The sequence below is a fragment of the Arachis duranensis genome, chromosome 2 (genome assembly GCF_000817695.3).
Source record: "Arachis duranensis cultivar V14167 chromosome 2, aradu.V14167.gnm2.J7QH, whole genome shotgun sequence".
Classification (NCBI taxonomy): Eukaryota; Viridiplantae; Streptophyta; class Magnoliopsida; order Fabales; family Fabaceae; genus Arachis; species Arachis duranensis.
Window position 1 is genome coordinate 79,503,412 of NC_029773.3, and position 7,715 is coordinate 79,511,126.

Consider the following 7,715-nt stretch of genomic DNA (forward strand, 5'->3'; position numbering starts at 1 on the left):
TGTAGCAACTATGGCAAATCTTATATCGTTTCGAAGCCCCGGATGTTAGCTTTCCAACCCAACTGGAACCGCATCATTTGGACCTCTGTAGCTCAAGTTATGATCGTTTAAGTGCGAAGAGGTCGGCTTGACAGCTTTCTGGTTCTTTCATTTCTTCATGAGTTCTCCAACTTTTCATGCTTTCTTTCTTCATTCCCTTGATCCAATCTTTGCCTCCTAAACCTTAAATCACTTAACAAACATATCAAGGCATCTAATGGAATCAAGGAGAATTAGATTTAGCTATTTTAAGTCCTAAAAAGCATGTTTTCACTCTTAAGCGCAATTAAGGGAGAAGTTATAAAACCATGCTATTTCATTGAATAAATGTGGGTAAAAGGTGATAAAATCCCCTAAAATCAATACAAGATAAACCGTCAAAATGGGGTTTGTCAGTGCAACACCGAGTATATCATCCGGCAGATTTTCCCTTGAACCTACGTCGTCACCTACGCTGCCATTGAGATCAACAGCAAAAGACGGGGAGGCGACAGCATGGACCACTGGCTGGTAAACAGGGATGGAGGAAGAAGCAACAGCAGGCCGGAAACTAGAACCGGCTGGCGTGGCTAAAGTGGTGATATTCCGGTTCGAACTCCCTGAGCTGGATACCACATCAACCAGCTTTGCCAACAACTCTGGGGTCCTGACCTCGGAAACTGCCGCCGACAAAGAAACATTACTTGCAAGTCCTCATCACTACTAATCGTGAAACAATCATACTTCATGGTATCCTGGAGCACCGTGATTGGAATGCGATAGAAAAACTTCTTAACCCTCTTCGAATCTTCCAGCCCGAGCTTCGTCAGTACAGATCTAACAAGGTCATCATAGCTCGTCCTAGGAGTAACAACAATACAGAGAGGATCTTTATCTGTGAACTTCACTCCGGAACGAGTTTTCCTCTTAATGGATCCTCTGTGGTGAACCAAAATAACAAAACTCTCCTCACTAGCCATCTTACTCACTCTAATGAGACCAACTCACGTTTAGACCGGTTATATAGAGCTCTCTCTCCCACTAATTCGAACTGGCCTGGTTCGAATTATGGTTTGTCTAATTCGAACCAGCCTGGTTTGAATTACTAAGGCCGGATGCTCTCTCTATAATTCGAACCACGTAGGTTCGAATTACGTGCATTCATGGTTCGAACCAACTTGGTTCGATTTATTAACAACCACCAACTTGTAATTCGAACTCATCCGGTTCGAATTACTACCACATGCAGTTCGAACCACATTGGTTCGAATTATATTAATATATGACCTGGCGCATTACTAAAACCATTTTCTGTTTGGCTTATATACATTAATTCTACATAGCATTGGCTTATAATGGTTTTTTGCGCTTTTTTTTTATACCAACAGTTACTTTGTTACTTCATTTAAGGTATCAATTAAGAATGACCTCACAGGAAGAGCCTGAACTTGCATTCTTACTTGATTTGATTCAAATTTTTATCAGGCTAAGTGTGTTAATTCTCTTTGAAAATCTGGTTTTTTTTCTTGGTGTCAGACACACACATACTTACCCACTCACACACTCTAGAAGACCCTTTTAACACAACCCAGCTTAGATGATAAACCCTATTCTTGTCCTCCTTCAAATGGGCCACCATAGATGTTTTTTAAAGTCAAATAGCCACACATGTCTGAAATGAGTCAATTGACCTGTTAGGCCCATTTTTATCACATAAAGTATAAATTCTTTTATAAATTTATGTTATGCCACCGAGACATTGGTTGAAATTATGGTTATGAGAATCAGATTGTTCGATTCGATTAACAGAACATCAATCATCAAAATAATTTGATTCAAGATAGTTTACCAAAAAAAAAAAATTGATTCAAGATAAAAATTATTTGGTAGAGAACCTTATGAATTAATGTGGTTTTTTAGTAATTAATTAATTTAAAATAATAAATTATAAAATATTATTAATTTTTCAAAACCAACCTTGGTTGAAATAGCATATTTTGATATTTTTTAATATGTTACACCAAGAGTTAAAATTGGGTTAAATCTCCTCACTGAAGCAAGAATTCATAATAAGTGCGTGTGAGTATATGATCCTAAATTTTATAAAATCTTTGACTTCATTTAAATTAATCTTTTTAGGATGAAATATATTTTTTATCCTAATATTTTATAAAATTTTTAAAATTATTTTTAACGTTTAATTTGATTTAATTTTATTCTTAAACATTTAAAATAATTTTAATTTTATTCTTATTATAAAAATTTTAACAGTTAACAATTAAACAATTTTTTTTCAATTTCAACACTCATAAATCTAACTCTAATTCTAATTCTTCATTTTAAATTCAACCTCTACAATTTTTCACTGTCTTACTATCACTGCCACCATCATCATCATTAGAATAACACCTCATTCCCACTCTCTTTCTTTTTACCCATTTTCACTTATTCCTTTTCACTACCACCGCCTCCTTCATTATCATCCTCATTACTACCGCACCTCTTCTCTTTCGACTTCCATCACTCACCGTCATAGTCATCCCATCACCATCGGAGAGAGGTATGTAGAGCTCAAAAAGGATGGCAAACATAAAGCAAAGATGAAGGTGGGGAGAGACTTGTGAAGATCATGGGATTTTTTTAACGAAAAAAAATTGCTACTGTTGTGGGTAAAGATGAGGTGGGTGGTGGTTGGGGTTAATTTGGGTGAAGTGTATTGTTGTTAAGACGAGGGATGCAAGAGTAGTGATAATGATGATATGATGGTAATAGTGGTGATGGTGGTGGTGAGGTGAAGGGTGGAGGGATTGGATTTGGAGTGATAAGTTAGGATTAAGATTAGATGACGAGTTAATATTTAATTTGATCCCTTAATTTTTACGTAAATCTTAATTTAGTTCGTGAAGTTTTAATTGTTTTTTTTTTAGTCTTCAAATTTTGTAAACGTGACTTATATTAGTCTCTTGATAATTTTTGGTACAAAAATGTTAATAAAACATTAACATGGACAACCAAATGTCATACTGAAACTTATAAAACGATGTTGTTATGATTTTGGTGTTTAAATAGTTCAAAAATAACGTCGGATCACTTGTTTTTGGAAAAAAAGTTTCAATAAATACTACTTATGATATTTTTTGGACTTTTAGATTGCGAAAATAAAAATATAGTCGTTTTATACAGTCCAATGTGGCATTTGGTTGTCCATGTCAACATTCTATTAACGTTTGTGCGTCGAAAATTAGCTTAGATATTAACGTAAATCACATTTATAAAATTTGAAGACTAAATAAAGACAATTAAAATTTTAGAGAATAAATTAAAATTTGCGTATAAATTGAAAGATCAAATTAAGTATTATTATGAAGAGGGTTAAAATTAGAAAAACAAATGTTAACTAACTGTTGACGGTTAAAAATTTTATAAAAAATAAAATTAAAATTATTTTAAATATTAAGAATAAAATAAAATTAAATTAAATGTTAAGGATAATTTTATAAATTTTTAAAAACGTTAGAGATAAAAAATACTTTACACCCATCTTTTTAATAAGGTTTTTATATCAATTTGATCTTGTATAATATTAAATAATTTCAATTCTAAAACAAATTTGATCTTTTTATACACAATGTACTATAAATAGTTAATGCACAAATATAAAAAGAAAAGTTGATCACGGCAGAAAACTTATTTATTATTTTATACTTGAAGAGATCAAGTTAAAAATTTAAATGTCTAAATAGGGACAAATATACTGAATAATTTGAAATGACTAATTTGAATATTTATGCCCTCTATTTTTGTGTACATGTCGTAACATTTTATGGGAAATGTGAGCTGGAACCACAGATGTTGTAAACTATTGCGACCAAAGGAGCTACAAATAAAAGTTGACAGCAGAAAAGTGGGCCTTTGTGTCCTATGCACACCGCTGATTCTTCTTTTCTTTTCTCTAATTTTGGATGAAATTCAGCCAGAAATGGAGTAATATGCAGCTTCCAACTCTTTGTAACTTGTATCCAATGCTGCAAAAATTTCTGATTTTGTTTAGAGAATATTTGCTAAACTTATCAAATTGCTATCCTTTAATAAACCACTGATATAGATTTTAGATAGATCATATCTTTTTAAGTAATAATAATTCAAAGCATGTACCGCATAAGGAAAAATTCTTATTTATTTTATGGTATGGTGTAAATTAATTTTTTTGGGTAAAGTATATTTTTTTATCTCTGGAGTTTGGTAAAAATTTTAAAGCCAATCTAACAATAATGTATAAAAATTATACTTGATTTGCTTGTTTTGAGGGTTGTTTTTATGAATTTGTTGTTGAATTAGTCTTAACTTTTTTGAAAAATTAGCCGTCAAAAATATATTTGATGCAAATGAAAAACTTTTAGGACGAAATTGAAACAACATAAAACTTAAAGATATTTTTAAAATTTTTATCAAACTTTAAGAATAAAAAATATACTTTATTTTATTATTTTTTTTGCCATATCTATCCATAAAAATTCTTATTATTTACTCTCTTTTTTACTTTATTGAAACAATTTAAATGAATGATTGAGATCACTCTGTAAAACACAAAATTTTACTCCATAAAATATGAAAGAATGACCCACCTAATGCTCCATTATAATTGAGTAATTGATCAATTCACTAATAAAAATAACATAGAATAATATATAGCTAGAATTATAGTCCGAGTTATTGTATTTTTTTATTCACCATAAGTCCATAAGACTATATTTAATTGAAAAGAAAAAAATAAAAAGAAAAGAAGTAGAAAAGACAAAAATAAAAAAAATCGAGTCGATTTTTATTATTTTTAGTTGTGTTTAGATAAAAAAAAGAAAAAAATTATTATAAAAAAATAATTTTATTTTTGTATTATAAAATATATTAAAAAAAGAAGAAATACTATTAAAAGTAGAGAAANTTTTTCTTTTTTTCTTTCGATATTGGAAAAAAAATTGATGGATTCTGTCCATTTTTTTAAAATTTTTTTCTTTTTTTTTTCTTCTCAATCAAATAATAAAAAATAATAATTTTTCTTCTAATTTTTTTCTTCTGTTTTCTTTTTCTTTTATTTTCTCTCAAACAAACATAGCTAGAGACGGACCTAATAGCAACAATGAGGGGGCATTTGTCCCCACGGTATTTTTATTTTTTTAAATATAGTTATATATAATATATTCTCAATTCAAATTTTAAATGATCCCACTACAAATAAATTAAATTCCATTAGTTAAAGTTTTAAATTCACTTTTTTATTTTTCTATCATTTTGATTATTATTTAACCTAATCAAATTTAATTTTTGTGTCATCACTCCTTTATTCTCTTAAATTCTCTTCTTATTTTTATATTTTCAACCTTTTTTTCTATTTCTTATCTAGTAGTCATCTTCTCTCCATCAAAACATAAATTTTAAATTTTTTATTTTTTTATATAGCTCTTCATGACTCTATGTATCTTCTAATTTCATTATTTTTCTTTTTGATATTTTCAATTACAAATTTTAATTCAAATAATTATAGTTTAGGTATTAATCTAATATTTCATTTTTTTGTGACTTTATATATTTTATTTTATTCTCGATTTATTCATTTTTATTACTTATTTTTTATCTTTTGTTCTATTATATGTATCTATCTATGTTGCGTATAAAATTTTAAAATGAATTGATTAATTTACTAATTTAGAATATATTTTTTATTTTTTGAAATAGTAATAAAAAAATATTTTAATTATAATACATAATTAAACAGATACATAAAATTTTTCATCTAATATTATATCAAAATTAAATTAAAAAATATATAATAAATTTAATTATTTTAAAAAGAAAGAAAGAAAGAATTGTGAATTATGTTTCTGTTATTTTATATAAACATACTTTTCATATACAAATTTAATTTTTCTAGTATTTATATATAATTCTAGTTTTAAATTATAAATACTAGTGTATTATTAGGCACTAATATGTTAATTAATTCAATTTTTTGTTATTAAATGTGTGTAAAAATTTAGTTAGGATAATAAAATATCTATAATTTAATTAAAATATTTTAAGTTCAAGTTTTACAAAATAAAAAAATATTTTTTATAAATTATATATAATGAATAGTATTTTAAAAATAAGGCACCAATCACAATGATCACACTAAGTGATAGACACAACAGATTCATATATCAACAAGGCAATTTTCATTAACAGCATGTTACAACTGGTATATCAGAGATTCACAGTAGCCATTCTCATGCGAAGCCAAAACAATGATACTGGTTAAATGATACTCTTGTTTTCTTTCTAATTATACGGGGCAAAAATCTACAATGTCAAGTAGTTCTTGTAATGACTTTATTATATCACCAAAGGTCAAATATCAAACTGGAATTGTAAATGACCAGTCCTTTTGTTTTCATGCTAGTTAAAATTGTCACCAGTTATTTAACTTGTTAACTCAAAGTGTAAAACATTATACAGAAGCATGAGTCATGCCTTTGGTTTTACTTTTCTGTAAATCAACTTTTTCCTTGATCTGCATAAGACAAAAATGATTAGCAGAAACTAACAGGGAAAGTTAATAAACAGATAGGGCCTGATAATAAGAGGAAGTGTTATCCCCCTCCCCCCTCAACAAAAAAAAATATTATATATATATATATCAAAATTATAAATATTATATTAAATAAAATAATTTTAAAAATTATTATCTTTATTTTTAGCGCTACTAAATAATTTTTTAGCTGAACAAATTAAATTAACCTTTATGGACATATCACATAACCTCCCATTTATCACTGCATTGGATTTAAGAGTGTTTATGGTCCGGTTCGATCTAAAAGCCCGATCCAAATTTAAATATGAGCTAATTTAATGTAATTTTATCGGTTCAAATTGAATAAGAGTATTAAAAATGGACTCGATTATTATTTAATGTCAAATTCAGGTTAAGGCGAATTCAGTTTTATCCGGTTTTATGTACACTCTAATATGAGCTAATTTAATGTAATTTTATCGGTTCAAATTGAATAAGAGTATTAAAAATGGACTCGATTATTATTTAATGTCAAATTCAGGTTAAGGCGAATTCAGTTTTATCCGGTTTTATGTACACTCTAATAAGACTAAAAAAAGTATATATGTTTTAAATTAATTTTAATATTATGTTATATTAATTATAAGTTTATTGCTTTATTTTTAATCACACTTAGTTGGATTAAAAAATAGATTAAAGAGACACGAAATTAAAATTTATGGACGAATTCAAGTTCAATTATGGATATCAACTTTTTGGTATAAGTATATTTTTTTTATAAATAAATGTATCATAATTTTGATATAAAGTTTATCAAGTTTTAAACTTTATTAATTTAAATCCAATTTTAGTGTGATCCAAAAATAGTATGATTTTACTAAGTTTAAAATTGGGTAAGAATTTTAAAAATAGACTCGATCATTATTTAAAATCGGATCTAGATCAAGATGAACCTGATTTCACCCAACTTATGTATACCCGTAACAAATTTATGCCACCCGAATATGCCTTTGACTTAAAATTCATTGCAACGAGCACAAAATATTTAAGAAAACGTTCCGTTCTTTTCTTTTTTTTTTTTTTTCCTTTTTACACACCATGAAACATTATTTCTTCACATATAGATCCAAATAATATTCCATCATGCTTG

At 27.7% G+C, this 7,715-nt stretch overlaps 1 pseudogene; it reads right to left on the bottom strand.

Moving 5' to 3' along the window:
* Positions 1-998, bottom strand: part of LOC107475264 (uncharacterized) — a 13,266-nt pseudogene extending 12,268 nt beyond the window's left edge.
* Between the last annotated feature and the right edge of the window lie 6,717 nt (positions 999-7,715).